The sequence below is a fragment of the Arachis hypogaea genome, chromosome 14 (assembly GCF_003086295.3).
Source record: "Arachis hypogaea cultivar Tifrunner chromosome 14, arahy.Tifrunner.gnm2.J5K5, whole genome shotgun sequence".
NCBI lineage: Eukaryota > Viridiplantae > Streptophyta > Magnoliopsida > Fabales > Fabaceae > Arachis > Arachis hypogaea.
The window spans coordinates 13802949-13819847 of record NC_092049.1 but is presented as its reverse complement, the minus strand read 5'-3'; positions in this window follow the sequence as shown (position 1 = coordinate 13819847).

The window sequence follows — 16899 nt, the reverse complement described above, 5'->3', positions numbered from 1 at the left end:
TCTTTAACCTCTTTAAAATTTGGACATATTGATCCCTAATTTTTTTAATGAGTTCTAATAACTAGAAGTATGTCCTACACTCCCAATCATGCTGAATGAAGAACACAGGTCAAAGTTAAGCGCCAAAACTTAATGCGATAATTCAGCTAAATTTGCGGCATAATCTTTATTTTTTATTAAAATTAAGTACACACAGTACTACTATAATAATCTGGAAGTGTCAACCCTTCAGAGGACACAAGCACCATGTCTATAATTGGTTGAATTTTGGGTACTTCAACTGAGATTATAACTCAAACAGGTCAAAGTTGTTGAAACTTGTGAGCTGAAAAATTGGAAACAATCTCTTCGATCGTTCTGTAAAGATGATGAAGGCGTCAAGCCAATTAAGCAAAGTGGGTTGGTTGAAAAACAAACTACTTATTAATATATATATAATTTTTGAGAAGAGGATAAATAGGTCATTGACTTTTTAATCCGTAGACATTTAAGTTTTCGAAAATTTAAAAATACATTTAAGTTTTTGACATTTTTAAAACCTAGATATATTGATCTCTCATGTTCACTTCGATCTGTCAGACTCAACAGAAAAATCAAATGTAACTCCCGTTATACTGATCTAGTTGATACGAATACATACGTGAGAGAGTTTTTAAAATTCAACAAATTAGATTTAGGGATCTATATGTCCAAATTTTAAAGAGGTTAGAGACTTAAGTGTATTTTTAAATTTCCAGAGATTTAAATGTCTGCAAACCGAAAAGTTAGAGATCAATTTGTCATTTTCTCATATTTTTTTGAGGTGAAAAGGTGCGCAATTGTCTTCATTGGTTAACTAATTAGTTCGCTTAAACAAGTGTCGGGGATTTGAATCCCACCTTGTGTATGCAGCAATTCATTGGCTAACGATAAAATCTTAAATGGAGCTCGGACTGGGAGATACCTAAATGTGACAAATTTGATTAAATCAACATCTAACTATTCTCAACTATCAACTTTACTTAAACACAAATGTATGTGAGTCTTCACCTTATTTTAGTTAATAAAAACTAATAACCTATAATATTCTTATTGCAACATTATTCTTTATTTGAATTATATGTTCAATTTAATTACTTAACTATTGTCATTAGTCTCATATTAGTACTAACTCCATTATTCTTTATTATGTTATTTGTTGACTATCGTCTTGACTTTTTTTACTAAGAAGATTAGTTATAATCCAATAGATTTTAGATTCTCATAGTTTATACCAAAACAAGAAGATTTTATATAACATTGTTCTTAATCAAAAAAATTCATGAGCAATAATTTTGTAATGATGTGATGATTAGAAAAGGAGATAGAAGCGACCTTAGTCCTTACTTCAATTCCTTCAAATAGAATATTCCTTTAATTTCTAGTTTTTCTTTGCTCATAATTGACTACATTGAAGGTTCGTAAGTTTACTCAAACCACTTGTCTAATTATCTTAATCATTTTTTGTTGGACAAAACAAAAAGATGGTCACTTCAAGAACGTTAGGACGTCATTATTGACATATTTATTTTTGATTCGCATAGTGCCATCAAATATTATATTAATAACTTTTTAAGGACGAAATTGGCTATTTAAAAATAGCTACATGCATAGAAAAAATTAATCATTATATATTTATTCATATATTTATTAAATATATGTATTGTTTAATTTATTTTTAATTTGTATTTTATATTTTAATATTTTTATATCAATGACTTGGGTTGGAAGTGAGTTAAGTTAGCTCATGAATCAGCTCGAATTCGATTCGTTAATAGCTCGATAAGCCGAATAAGCTAAGTTTGAGCATGAAATTAATCTCATAAATTAAATAAACCGAATTTGAGTTTGGATAAGCTCAGCTTATTAGCTCGTGAACTGACTTAATTATATATATAATATTAAAAGTATAAATTAAATGCATATAAATTTTATAGTCATTTTTTATATATAATTTTGATGAAGGACATAAATAAAAAATTTATAATTGATAGATAAAAAATTTATAAAATTTATCTTTTTAATATTTTTTAATATATATAAGTTATAATTTATTAATTTATAATCATATATTCTGTTTCTATTATTTCAGCCAGCTCGTGAGTTTTCGTTGAGCCGAGTTTGAACTTACGAAATAGGTTCGATTGTTAATGAGTCGAATTATGAGCCAAGATTAATTATCACGAGTCGAGCTTTAACTTGGTCTAACTCGACTCACTTACGGCCTAATCAATGACTCATTTAACGGCTATTTTTTATATATGCCTCACAACATTTAATTTTTCTCATTTTTGCCATATATTGTATATGAATGTCCTTGTTTAATTCTTTTAAGACAGTAAACACTGATGTGGGATGAAATGATTGTATTTTTTCTTAAAAAAAATAAAATCAAAATATTATTATAAATTAAACATAAAGCAATTTTTATTGACAAGATGATCAACAGTATTATTGTCATAGGATAGGGTGTAGGAGGACAATTCAATCTATAGGGTGATCATAATTATTCATAGTAACTCCTTAATTTCAGCATGATTAAGAGAAAGTGTTCTATGGCGTAAGCAATGATTTAATTTCACATTAACATACTGCTTCAACCATGCATGCTTTACATGTTATAATTAACTAAAGTTTCATCTATGATATTTTTCTAAAAAAAAAAAAAATTCTTGTATGTCATCCTTTTCTCAGCAATAAATTAGTGAAAGTTTAATTATATTTTGTTTATTGCTTTTATTAGGATAATAATTTTTTCTAATCTTAAAATGCTTTTCGGATAAATTTATCCAAACGAATACACGTTCCCAAAATTCCCAAGGACTCTTCCAAGGATTTAATTTTATGTACCGATAATGTAAAAAATTTTTACAAATATATCTAATTATACATTGTCACGTCTTCTTAAAAAAATATAACTTATTATTTCAAAAGTTATTAACACATAAATTTAATTAAATAATAACTGTATAAAATTTTTTACATTATCAATATATTAAAATTAAACTTAATCATTTATTTTATTCTTTACTTCCTTAAATAATCCAGATAATATCCAAATTAAATACCATTGTTACTAATTTACCTCTTGAACAAGGTACTATATACATATATTATTCTTCTTTAATTTTATTTTTATTTTTTTTAAGAGATACTCTATATATATGTAGTAATTTAGTTATTTGATCGAAGTTCGTTATAAGAAAGTTGACTAGTAATAAGAGTATCTGATTTGGTCAGTGATAGAGGAGGTTTTGGATAGGGAAAGAAGGAAAAGTAGGTAAATGAAAACAAACATATTCAAGTGGAATGTGACCTAGAATTCAAATAATCCTTAAAGAAAAAAAGAAGAGAGATATATCTTGAACCTCGCCTCTTTAATAAAAACGAAGGAGAACACACATGAGATGTTGATCGGTACAACATAGTGGGCTGCTACAAAATATATACCATGCTAAGAAACTAAAAAGGTACCAGTTAAAAATTAGTCAAATGTCTCTAAATGAATTCAAAATCTCTATATAGATGGTACTTATGATAAACATTAGGATATTTTTTTTCTTTGTAAATTGGATGGTTCTGAATCTATTTTTTTATTTATCATGTTTTAGGTATTTGGAGAGGGAAGGAGGGTGAAGAGACGGAACCTAATTGAATCAGTTTTCGTGATTCATATTGCAATGATACTGAACGTATCTCCTCCTAATTTAAATGTAGTAAAACATTTAATGACTAATATTTTAAATCATAAATAAATAAAACTAATTACTATATTTATAATTAATTAAATTGTTTCATTCTTGACTGATTTGGAGTTGGTTCCATATACTTTTTCATACAGACATACGTTATTTTTATGTAAAACTAATAGTGTTAGAATATAATTAGAATCAATTAGGATCAATTAGTATATCTGAATATTTATTATAGGTGATTACGTCTTTATTATTACGATTCTCTTAACCCCTATAAATATCCTTCTATATTGTATCATTCCACACAATTTGAATAGACAATTTAGACACAACTCAATAATATACCATCATTTTTTCAGTTTAGTCTCTTGTTTCTAACATGGTATCAGAGCCATGGTATCCTCCTTGAAAATGATAGGTTGTTTTCCTTGCGATGAAATCGCCGTAGTTTTTGCATTTTTTTTCTATGCCATTCTTCTTTCCCTTTTGTCACTCCTTTGATGCTTTTTCATCTCTGACTAGCCTATTTTGAGTTGAATGATCAAACACCATTGTCATCCGTTGCTTACCTATTCTCATGAAGAAATCATATAGTTTTCGCTCTCTTTTGGCAGTTCCGTCTACGTTCTCTCGTGGCAGTTTCATCTGCGTTCTCTCGTGGCAGTTCCGTCTGCGTTTTCTCGTGGCAGTTCCGTCTGTGTTTCGTCCGTGTTTCCTTGTGGCAGTTCCGTCTGCGTTTCTTTCTGGCAGTTTCGTCTGTAGTTTCTTCAGACAAGCGGCAGTTCGTCTGCGCTTCCTTTAGACTAGCGGCAGTTTCGTCTGCGCTTCCTTCAGACTAGCGGCAGTTCCGTCTGCGCTTCTTTCAGACTAGCGGCAGTTCCGTCTGCGCTTCCTTCTGGCAGTTCCGTCTACACCCGTTTTATCAGTTTATGCAGTTTTTTTTCTCTTTATTTCGTTATTTTAAATAAGTTTCAAACTCAAGTTGTCACTTGAGTTTGAGGGGGGATGTTAGAATATAATTAGAATCAATTAGGATCAATTAGTATATCTGAATATTTATTATAGGTGATTACGTCTTTATTATTACGATTCTCTTAACCCCTATAAATATCCTTCTATATTGTATCATTCCACACAACTTGAATAGACAACTTGAATACATTCAATAATACACAAATCCTTCCTCCAATTTAGTCTCTTGTTTCTAACAAATAGTTAATAACCATTAAACAATGATTTAATTAAATTTATTAAATTATCTAATAATTTTTAAATGTCAATTTCATATAAAAATAATTGGATATAAGTCAACAAAGAATATAAATGGGTTACATATGTTAATTAGCCAAATATATTTTACATTAGATATTACATAGACTCAGATTTCATTCATTATTATCGATTCAAATGTTTTTTTTTTTCATAGTAATAAAATTCTAAAAAATGTGAATTAAACAAGTTTTTTACAGAATAAATTTATAATCAAACATTTCTATTATTATATTACCAGTGTATTAATAAACATTAGCATACAGTTATTTTAAATATTTGAATAAAAAATGTCTTAATTATAATATTAAATATTTACTATTTCAACTAATCTCATATTTGTTATTATTATACGTATTTATAAAATGAAAGACATTTTAGAAAAAAAATGTTAATCAAACTTCTTTTATATTTTCTTTATATAATAAATAAATTATTTGGGCAAATTAAATTGGTATAGTGCCATAAATACCAAACCCCATAATTAATTTGGTGTTTCACATAATTCATCCATAATTTGGGATAACTATAACTCTATTATTATCCCATGTGGTTTTGGCTAGATATATGACAATTACTTGTGTCTAATCCAAACCCACCACTACTCTATTCTTGTTAAACAAGGGTTGCATAAGACATAACTCTAATTCCTATAATTTCCAAAATTGAAACATAAGACAATATTCTCTCCACCGATCTTTGTAATTCAAACCACACTTTTCCTCTTGAAAATCTTTTGAAGCCAATAAGATTAATCATTGATCCTAATTTAATTTATATATACATGCATGCTTATTAATCCAATTTGTGGTTGGATTATTTCAGTTAAATATAATTAATTAGTAGAGGCAGAGAGAATGATCAAAACTAAACATGTTTTTCCTTATAATGGGAAATCAAACACAAGCATGCACTTTTTAGGTTTCGGGTTGGAATGTTCATCCTTGCATTTTGAGGAAATGACTTGTGGAAATTGCAAGAAGGTGCTGGCCATTAATTAATTAATAACCTCATCGGTTTCTTCTACTTAAATATTATTATTCGAATAAAAACTTGTGGCTCTGAACATTATGCTATTAAAATCATTTTCGCGGAACAATGGTTGAGGCACCAAATTGAGTTACGACGTTAAGTTTGCAACATAAATTATAATAAGTTAATTAAAATTTGAGAGACCGATTTGAATTATAAAGTTAAATTAAAAAAAAATATCTCCATAAATTTAGAAAATCTTTAATTCTTTATCCATCACACTTCACGTGTAAGTTATTATGAACGATCATTTATTTTTGGTAAAAAAAAAGTGTTATTTTTTCTATTATTGTCTTTTTCTATTCTTCTCTCACTTTTATTTTTGAATTACTATAAACATTATTATGACTATTATAATCATAATTATTGTCGTTATTTAGAAGATGATAACGGAAGAAATGATACCTTTTGAGAAAAGAATTTTTGACTAAAAAGTTAAAATAGAATAAAAAAGACATGTTAGGACGAAATTACGATTTAGAAAAATATTAAGTGAAGAAATTATTTTTGTAGTCAAATTTAACTAAGTATTTTTTTTCTTTTTATACTTTTTTTTTTCTTCCTCTTCAACCAAAATTTTTAGATATCAATTCTTAAACTATTAGACTAACTTAATTAAATTTAGTTATTAAATTTCTCTTACGAGTTAGAACACGAGTAGAGGCTATCAATATGCTTTTACAATAAAAAAAAATGACTCAATATTACCATATAATTTAATCCAAACATTAGAAATTAAAGCCATAAATTTTTTTGGTTTAATTTCTCTGTTGATTTTTATAATTTTATCAAATTTTTAATTAAGTCCTTATATATTTTTTTAATTAAGTCTCTACATTGCTTTTAATTTTGTAATTAGATCATTTTTAATATAAAAAATATTATAGTTAACTAACTATTTTTTTGCAAATTAAAAATATCTGTAATTAAGAATCTATCTAGATATTTAATTAACCGTATATTTTTTGAGAGAAATATTTAGTTAATTTTAATATTTTTGATACAGAAAAAATTTAATTATAAAATTAAAAATAATATAAAAACTTAATTAAAAAAATATAAAAATATAAAAATTTAATTAAAATTAAGTAAAATTATAAACACTGACAAAATAATTAAATTTTTTTTACTGATTATTATAATGAAGATACAAGTACAAGCATTGAAAAGGATTGATGCGTTATGTATCACAACAATATAAAAGTGGAACAAGAAAGGGAAGAAAGATTGAATTGTGCAAAACATCGTTTAATTTGTGTAATAATAATATCGCAGTCGCTTTTTTCCTTTTATTTTAATTAGTGCACAAATAATGTTTTGTAGATTATTTCATTAATTTGTTTTATTTGATGCTTTGTAATTTGCTCCTTACCTAGCTTGTGCACTGGAATTGATGGCTGGGATGCCAAATTCTTCATAGTTCATAAGATAACACAGAAACAAAGGATATATATATATTTGTTTCAAAGATGGCACACCATTAGCTTTGAATTTTCCGAAACCCAAATAATATTACTAAAGAAGGTCAAATGTCACTCAAACGAGTTGGTGGAAATCAGATGGAACGATGCAAGCTTCTAAGAACATACATACATTTGTTAACTTTCCCCCCCCCCCTCAATAATTGGGATATTTGTTGCCCAATTAATTTTATTTTGCTGATTTGTAGGTATTTTCAAAGAAAAAACAATTGATTTGATAGATATATATATATATATATATAAATTTTGATACATTTTTCAATATAAAACAGTATTAAATAAATGTATTTATTGTAATACTGTATCAATAAAAATAATTATTTTTATATTAATAATAAAAATAATTATTTAAAAAATAAATATAATTTAATAATTATATAAAATTCCGGCAGATGCCATGCATATTCAAAGAGATGTCTACATACATTTTTTTTTCATTCACAAATTTTAAAAATAATATAAAAAACAAACAAATAAAATCAGATAAGAAATTAGAAGTATTTATAAAACAAAAATATTAGATAACCTAACTATTTTTTAATTAAGTTTAACCAAGTTAAATTTATACATGCACGTTATGTTTACATTCTCATTTTCGTTTTTGTACGAGATGTCTCCGGTACAGATTTGAAGGGTGGATCGGGAACTCGCGGGCAAGGCTGGAACCGGATTGTTTGACTGGAGCGATGGGGGGTGGTACCTGCAAAGACACTCCAACGCTCAAGTCAGAATGGATCTGAGAGGTATGAGGTGTAAGGAATGAATGATACCTGAAGGTACTTGGGTCCTCCTTTTATAGGTGATGGCCGTTATCTTATCTTATCTTGTTTGATTAAGATAAGAGAGATATTTGAATTTGAAAGTTGGTTAGGAGCTTTGAAGGGCCGGTTCTGGGCCTTCGAGTCGAAACGGGTTGTCCCCGGGTAACCGGGTATGCGGGATCCGTGGGTCGGATCCGTAACAGTTGCCCCCGCAGCGGGAGAGCGAGCGAGATCGGTCTGTCGCTGGGAGACGTTTGTTATGAGCTCGATTTTTCTCGGGTGCCCGTCTGATTTCTTTGAGATGAGGTCGGTGTCTCGGTTTTCGTATCGTGGAAGATTCGTCTGACCGTTTAGGTCTGACGTGACTCTTCCGTATCAGTCGCGTCTGTTGCGTTCTTCGAGGCGTTACCTTCTTTCGAGGGGGGTATTTATTGCAAGCTGTGCTTTTTCTTTTTTGCCCTTGCGTTTGCTTTGCTTTCTAAGGGTATTTTCGTCGTTTTGCTTTTTTCAAAAACCGTTTTGGTTTTCCTCCTTCAGTTCCCTCGTTCTGCTTTTACTTCTCTATTGTTTCTTTTTCTAACCAGAGCATTTCCCATTCTCCATTTTCGCTTTCTGTGGTTTTGGTTGGTCTTCTTCTGCGGCATCTTTCCTTCAGGTTTTCTTCCTTTGATTTATCAGGTTAGCATTTCTCTTGTTTCTTTTTGCTTCTTCTGCTTTGTTTTCTGTAGTATTTTGTTTTTGTTTTTGCTAAGTGTAGTTTTAGAGTAGTTTTGTGGTGTTTGTATGGTGGTTAGATAGTTCTGTTGGGTTTCTAGAAAAGAGGTTGGGGCGAGTGCCACCGTATAATTGGTGGTGTGCGGTGGCGGTGTTTGTTTTTGGTTTTTTACCAGCCGTCGTTTTCTGCCGTGAGGTTTGGCTGACGGTAGTGCTCGTCGATATTTTAGGTATGGCTCGCCGACGGACGGAGGGTGTGAGGGATCCGGTGGCCCCGGCGGGGGGTGTCCCTGACCTTTTTTCTTGGGTCACCAGTGATGTTTGGGGGACGCCATCACGGATGACGGAGGCGGACCTCCAACGGCTTCGTGATGAAGGGGCTGTTTGTGGGGGTGGCGATGCCGAACGCCACTACGAGCTTGCCCTCCCTGGGGTTGACGAGAGGGTTTGCTATACCAATCTCGACTCCCCGACAGTGCCGGATTGGATGTGGGTGTATGAGGCGATGTTCACCCGGCTTGGTGTTCGGCTTCCCTTTTCTCCGTTTGTTCAGCAGTTGTTGAATCGGTGCTCCATGGCGCCGTCCCAGCTACATCCGAACAGCTGGGCGGCGATACGATCTTTTGAACTTGTTTGTGATTTTTTAGAGCTACCTGCCTCAGTAAATGTTTTTCTTTTCCTTTTCTTGTGTACTCTTCCGACTAAGGAGGGGAAGCATAAGAAGGGGTATGTATCTTTCCGAGCTCAGCCCCACCGTCGGGTTTTTGGTTTGTATGAAGACTCCTTCCATGGTTTTAAGAGTGGTTACTTTAAAGTTCGTCCCGCGATGGGGCATCACCCTTTTTGGTTGACGCTGGAGGGTGAACGTCGGTTCCCCACTTACTGGAACTTTAAGGCTGGTCCGTCCGTGTTTACTCGGGTTTCGAAGGAGTTCTTGTCCTCGGAGGAGCGGGATATCGCTCTTGTTCTGTGGCAGTTATTTGGGGAGCGTCCTCTTAATCCTCGGGACGTGATGGGTGATCCGGTTGCTTGCCGGTCGTATGTTGGTGTGTGTGTGTGTCCGTTCTTTTCTTGGTTTTTATGTTTTGTTTCCCGTTTTCGTAACTTGGGATTTTTGTTTCTTGTTTCCTTGCAGTTGAGATGGCTGGTGGCTTGACATCCTTGGCGTGTCTGAAGGCGGCGATGGCCCAGGAGGAGGGGTCGTCGTCCCCGGCTACTCCTGTTTCTAATCCTATCGTGGATTCTCAGCCGGTTTCTCAGGAGGTGATTTCCTCGGGTGCGCGGGCCGATGCTCAAGTTTCTCCTGGCCCTGCGAACTCTCCTGAAGTCGTCGTGGTGACGGCTGCTGAGGCTTCTCGGAAGAGAAAGAGGCCTGAGGACCAGAGCAGTGAGACTTTTGAGGATGAGGGTCTTGTGCCCAGCGTGATGGATCGATGCTTCGATGCCCCGGGGTTTATTGATAAACACTTGATGCCTGGAACGGAGCCGTTTTTTTATGGCTGCGATGTTTCGTTCCATGCCAAGTCGGTGTATCGTGCTCTCCTCCGGTCTGCCGTTGTTGTTCGGAAGGCTGAGCCTGTGATGGCTCAGGTTGGTTTGCTGGATAAGAAGCTTCGTCATTCTCATGCTGAGGTAGCCAAGTTAAAGGGGGAACTTGAGGCTGCCGAAACTGCGAGGGAGAGGGCTGTGAAGTCTTCCGAGGAGGCCGGGGCAGAGATTCTCCGACTTGCCAAGGTTGAAACTTCGCTTCTCTCTCAGTTGGCAGAGGAGCGGCAGCGGGCTTCAAATGTGGGTTCTCAGGCTGCCATGCTTTTCGCCGAGTCGGAGGCTCTAAAGGCCGAGGTTGCTGCCTTGAAGAGGGAGAAGACGGAGTTGCTAGCTGATGCGAAGGATGCAATTGCGGCTACCGAGGAAACGATGAGGGCTCAAGCTTCAGTGCTAGCTCCTGGTGTGGATATGTCCGTGATGGGGGCCTTCAAGACTGTTCGTGATGGCCAGATCGTTGACCTCGAGTACCTTTTACCTTTATCTCTTTGGATTTTTTCTTTGAACTGTGTTTTGGATATTTTCGGATGGCCAACGGCCGTGTATTTTGATTTCGGAACACTTTATTTTTGTTTTAATAGTGCTTATTGGCCGTTTGGGCCTTTTGTATGTTCTGTTGTTACGTTGTTTTTGGGCCGTCCGGGCCTATCATACATTCTGTTCTAGGCTATTCCGTGTATATTTCGTTTGTTTCCTCGGACCGTCGTTTGGTCGGGTTCTTTTGTGGATATCCGCGTGTTTGGGCCTGGGGGATGATTAGTCCCCCAGTTGCGGCCGTGTTTTTGTTCCGTATTTGGGACACTTAGGAAAATAGAAATAGTTGTTTTAATGGAATTTTTATTGATGGTTGGGCCTCGTTAAAACCCTCCGTTGGTGGCGGAAAAGAGTACCCGAGTTTAAAACTTAGATGAGAAATAAAACCTTAGAATTTGTAAACTGGTAGGAGAAGTACAAAAACAGAAATGAGGACAAGGGTGCGACCTTTGTAGGTTGGTCTAGGCGTAGTATCATCGCAAGTTGGCGGCGTTCCATGTTCTCGGGACTTCGTCGCCGTTGAGCCGTTCGAGTTTGTACGCTCCTTTTCCGATTACAGCCTTGATTCTGTATGGTCCTTCCCAGTTGGGGGTGAGCTTCCCTTCTCCTGGGGTCGGGGGACCGATATCGTTTCGTCGTAAGACGAGGTCGTCGGCCGCGAATTCTCGCCGGATGACTCCGTGATTATATCTCAGGCTGATTCTTTGCTTTAGGGCTAGCTCCCTGAGATGGGTTATGCTTCTTGTTTCGTCAATGAGGTCTCGTTCTGCTTCCTCGTCGTTACCTCCGACCGTTTTTCTGGGGCTTGGGTCTCCGATCTCTACCGGGATGACCGCCTCAACACCGTATGTTAGTCGGAAAGGTGTTTCTCCCGTTGTCGTTTGAGGTGTGGTTCGGTATGACCATAGGACCGACCCGAGTTCGTCGGCCCATAGTCCTTTGTCTTCGTCGAGCCGCTTTTTAAGTCCTTTGACGATTATTTTGTTTGCGGATTCTACCTGTCTGTTTGTCTGAGGGTGTTCTACCGAGATGAAACGGTGAGATACACATAGCCCCTCTAAAAATTCTCTGAATTTTTTGTCGGTAAATTGGGTTCCGTTGTCCGAGATAACGATCTCGGGGATCCCGAATCGGGTGATGATCTGACGCCAGAGGAATTTTCGGCATTGGGTTGCCGTTATGGAGGACAGGGGTTCGGCTTCGATCCATTTAGTGTAGTAGTCTATGGCGACGATGAGGTATCTAAGCTGGCCAGGTGCCGTAGGGAAGGGTCCGACGAGGTCGATGCCCCAAGTGCCGAACGGCCGCTCTGCCGATATGGTGCTGAGCTGGTGCGGCGCGGCTTGGTGGATATTGGCGTGTCTTTGGCATTTGTCGCAGTTTTTAACTATTTGTATGGAATCCCGGATAACCGTGGGCCAGAAATAGCCTGCTCTGATGACTTTTTGGGCTAATGTTTTGCCTCCGACGTGGTGACCGCAGCAGCCTTCGTGGATTTCACGGAGTATGTACTCCGTGTTCTCGGGTTCGATGCATTTGAGCAGGGGTTGCGAGAATCCGCGTTTGTATAGCTGTCCTGTGACAATGGTATAGTTGGCGGCTTCCCTTTTTATTCGTTTTTCCTCTTTGGGGTCTGGTGGCAGTGTTCCATCGAGGAGGTATTGCAGAATAGGGTAGGTCCAAGATCCCTGGTTTGAGATTGTCAGGTGAGCGTTGGTTGTTGTTGACACAGAGGGTGTCTTAACGACTTCCTGGATTAGTGATTTATTACCGTGTCCGGGTTTGGTACTGGCTAGCTTGGAGAGTAGGTCTGCTCTGGCATTTCGTTCCCTAGGGACGTGCTGTATGGTGACGTGTTCGAATCCTTCTTTTAGTTTGTTTACCTTGGCGAGGTATTGTTGGAGTAGGGGATCTCGTGTCTGGTAGTCTCCGTTAATTTGGGAACTCACTACCTGTGAATCGGTATTTACTTCTAGGACCTTTGCTCCGACTTCCCGGGCTAAGGATAGGCCTGCCAAGAGGGCCTCGTATTCTGCTTGGTTGTTTGATACTGGAAATTCATATAGTACCGACTGTTCGATCGTGATCCTGTCTTGGTTTTCGAGTATGACTCCGGCGCCTCCGTAGGTGGAGTTTGATGAGCCGTCGTCATGTAGTTTCCATGATTCGGGGGTGAGCTTTCCCGGAGTCATCTCGGCGATGAAGTCGGCCATAGCTTGTGCTTTGATCGCATTTCGGGGTTCGAATTTGATCTGGAATTGAGATAGTTTGATGGACCACGCTAGCATTCTTCCCGCTAGGTCGGGTTTCTGCAACACCTGCTTGACCGCCTGGTCGGTTCGAACCGTCATGGAATGAGCTTGGAAGTATTGTCGTAGGCGTCGGGAGGCTGTAAGGAGTGTGAAAGCTAGCTTTTCTAAGCGTGAGTAGCGAGCTTCCGCATCTTGTAGGACTTTGCTTATGAAGTATACGGTTTTTTGTTCCTTTTTCTCGTTTTCGCGGACGAGTGCTGCTGCGAGTGCCTCTTCCGTTATGGAGAGGTATAAGTAAAGTGTTTCCCCTGTTTGGGGTTTGGCGAGGATTGGTGATTCCGCTAGGACCCTCTTGAAGTGTTGGAATGTTTCTTCACATTCCGTCTCCCATTTGAAAGGGGCTCCTTTTTTCATTAGTTTGAAGAAAGGGGTCGCTTTTTGAGCCGATGCCCCGAGAAAGCGCGATAATGCCGTCAGTCGGCCGGTAAGCTTTTGGATGTCTTTAAGGTTTTTGGGGCTTGTCATCTCGATGACGGTGCGACATTTCTCTGGGTTTGCTTCAACTCCGCGTTGCGTAATCATGAATCCGAGGAACTTCCCTGCCTCCATTCTGAAGGCACATTTTGCCGGGTTGAGTCGCATTTGGTGCTTTCGTAGGGTGTTCATTATGACCTTGAGGTCATCGGTTAGTTGTTCGCCGGATTTGGTCTTGGCGAGCATGTCGTCTATGTAGACTTCTAATTTGTTACCGGACAGGTCTTGAAATATCTTGTTAACAAGTCTTTGATAGGTTGCTCCAGCATTTTTCAAGCCGAAGGGCATTACTGTGTAACAGTACGTCCCGTCCGGGGTGATGAACGCTGTTTTCTCTTCGTCTGGTCTGTGCATCAGAATCTGGTTGTATCCGGAATATGCGTCCATGAAGCTGAGGTATCGATGACCGGATGCAACGTCTACCAATCCGTCGATGTTTGGTAGGGGAAAGGCGTCCTTCGGACAAGCTTTGTTGAGGTCCGTGTAGTCGACGCACATTCGCCATTTCCCGTTATATTTTTTCACTAGTACGACGTTGGCTAGCCAGGTCGTGTAGGGGAGTTCCCGGATGAAGTTGGCCTCGAGTAGGGCTTTAACTTGTTTTTTGACTTCGGTGGCTCGGTCTGATGACATTTTTCTTCTCCTTTGTGCTACTGGTTTAGCTTTGGGGTCCACGGCTAGACGGTGGGACATTAGGTCGGGGTTTATTCCCGGCATGTCGGCTGGTGTGAATGCAAACAGGTCTCTATTTTGTTTCAGGAGTTGAGAGAGTTCCTCTTTGAGGTCATATGGGAGGTTCCTATTAATAAAGGTGTATTCATCTTTGGTTGGCCCTATTTGTAGTTTTTCCATATCTCCTTCTGGCTCTGGCCTGGGTTGGCCGTCTTGTCGGGCATCCAGATCGGCTAGGAATACTCCGGCCGCATCTCGGGATTTCTTCCTTAGGGCTAGGCTGGTGTTGTCGCATTCGGCTGCGACTTCTCGGTCCCCGTGGATGGTACCGACGGAGCCGTCGTCGGTTCTGAATTTCATAAGGAGGTATTTGGTAAAGATGACTGCGGAGAAGTCATTGATTGTTTTCCTTCCGAGGATCACGTTATAGGCTGTGGAGTCTTTTAGGACTACGAATTTAGATAGGATTGTCTTCTTCTGGCTGCTCGTTCCTATGGTAATGGGAAGTGTGATTGAGCCATCTGGTTTGAGAAAGTTGTCTCCGAGTCCCGTGACGCCGTGGCGGTGTGTTTGGAGGTTGTCGTTGTGGAGTCCGAGTTTATCGAAGGCTCCTCGAAAAAGGATGTTTGAGTCTGCCCCGGTGTCTACCAGTATCCTTCGTACTAGTCCTGTTCCGATTCTAGCTGAGATGACGAAAGGGGCATCCTCGGCTGAGGTGCCGTGTTGGCAGTCCTCTGGTAAGAATGTTATCGTATTGTCGGCCGCGGAGATTGGGGCTTGGTTCCTTACAGCCATTACCTTGAGGTCTTTCTTCATTGTTAGTTTTGACTTGCTCGATACGTCCTTGCCTGTGATGACGTTTACTATGATGGTCGGATCTTCCTCTGGGCTTTCCCTGGGGGGTTGCTTTTGGGTTCTCGGGTTACGTCCTTCTCTCTCCGACGACCTGTCTCTCTCCGCGCGTCTCAGTTCTCTGATGATTTTGGCAAATTCTGGGAGTTTGCCGTCTCGTATGGCTTGTTCAAGGGCGTCTTTAAGGTCGAAACAATCTTGTGTTTTGTGACCGTAACCTCGGTGGTATTCGCAGTAGAGGGTTTTGTTGCCTCCTGTCCTTTCCTTGAGTTGTCGGGCTTTCGAAATGATGCCTCGATCTGCTATTTGGTGGTATATCTCGGTAATTGGTGCTGTCAGGGGCGTGTAATTAGAGAATTTGCCTATTCTTGGTGGCCGGCTGGTCGGCCTGGGGTGGTCCCGTTGATTCTCTTTGGGTGTTGGGTTATGGTGAGAAGCCGAATTGCTGCGTTGGGTGTTGTCGTGCTGCCGCTTGTTGGCCGCGACGACCTGGCTGACTTCTTCGTCGTTGATGTAGTCTTTGGCGACGTTCTGGATCTCATGCATGGTCCATACCGGTCTGGTGGTGAGGTGTTTGCGAAAATCTTCGTTCATTAGCCCATTGGTCAGGCAAAGGCTTGCGACGGAATCCGTGAGTCCGTCGACCGTTAGGCATTCGTCGTTGAAGCGGTCGAGGTATTTTCTTGTGGATTCGTCTTGTTTTTGTGTGACCCCTAGTAAGCTGATGGGGTGTTTGGCTTTAGTGATCCTAGTAGTGAACTGGGCCATGAATTTTCGTGTAATATCGTGGAAATTGGCTATGGATCCGTTTGGGAGGGCGTTGAACCATTTGATCGCTGGCCCGGCGAGGGTTACCGGGAAGGCTCTGCATCGGATCGCGTCGGCCGCTCCATCTAGGTTCATTCTGGCTTCAAAAGCCGTTAGATGTTCTTGGGGATCCTTAGTTCCATCGTACTTCATATCGGTAGGTTTGTCGAAGCCTTTGGGGAGTTTTGCTCTTAGGATTCTTTCTGTAAAGGGTGTAGCTCCCATTATTATATGGTCGTTTCTCGTGCGTTTGGTGTTTCGGTCCCTCCGATCTTCGTCTGAGTAGTGTTGATAAATCAGATCTCGAGAAGCGCTGCGGTTATGTTTCTTGTTGTATCGCCGTTCTGGCGATTTCTCGTGTCTGTGGTCGCGTGAGGAGCTGCGACCGTCTCTTCTGTCGTGTCGTCGGGTTGGCGACCTACCGCGGCGAGACCTTGATCTGGAGGTTGCATGGCTTCCATGTTCGTTGTTGTGTTTTTCTTTATTGGTTATCTTGCCTTCGAGTTCCTGAACCAGGAGGCAGAGATCCTGGATGATCTGCGCCGCTTTGTCCCTGGCTTTCTCAGGATGTCATCGGTCCGTGACGTCGTGGTCGTTCGCGTTTTGGACAGTACTCGCTATTCTCGCTTGGTTTGTGGCCTCTCGGTGCTCGGGGATTGGGTTAATCGGTTGAGAGTCATCCTGGCTTGAGGGGGTTTCCTCTAGGATGTCCCCCATCGGGCCCAGCTGGCGC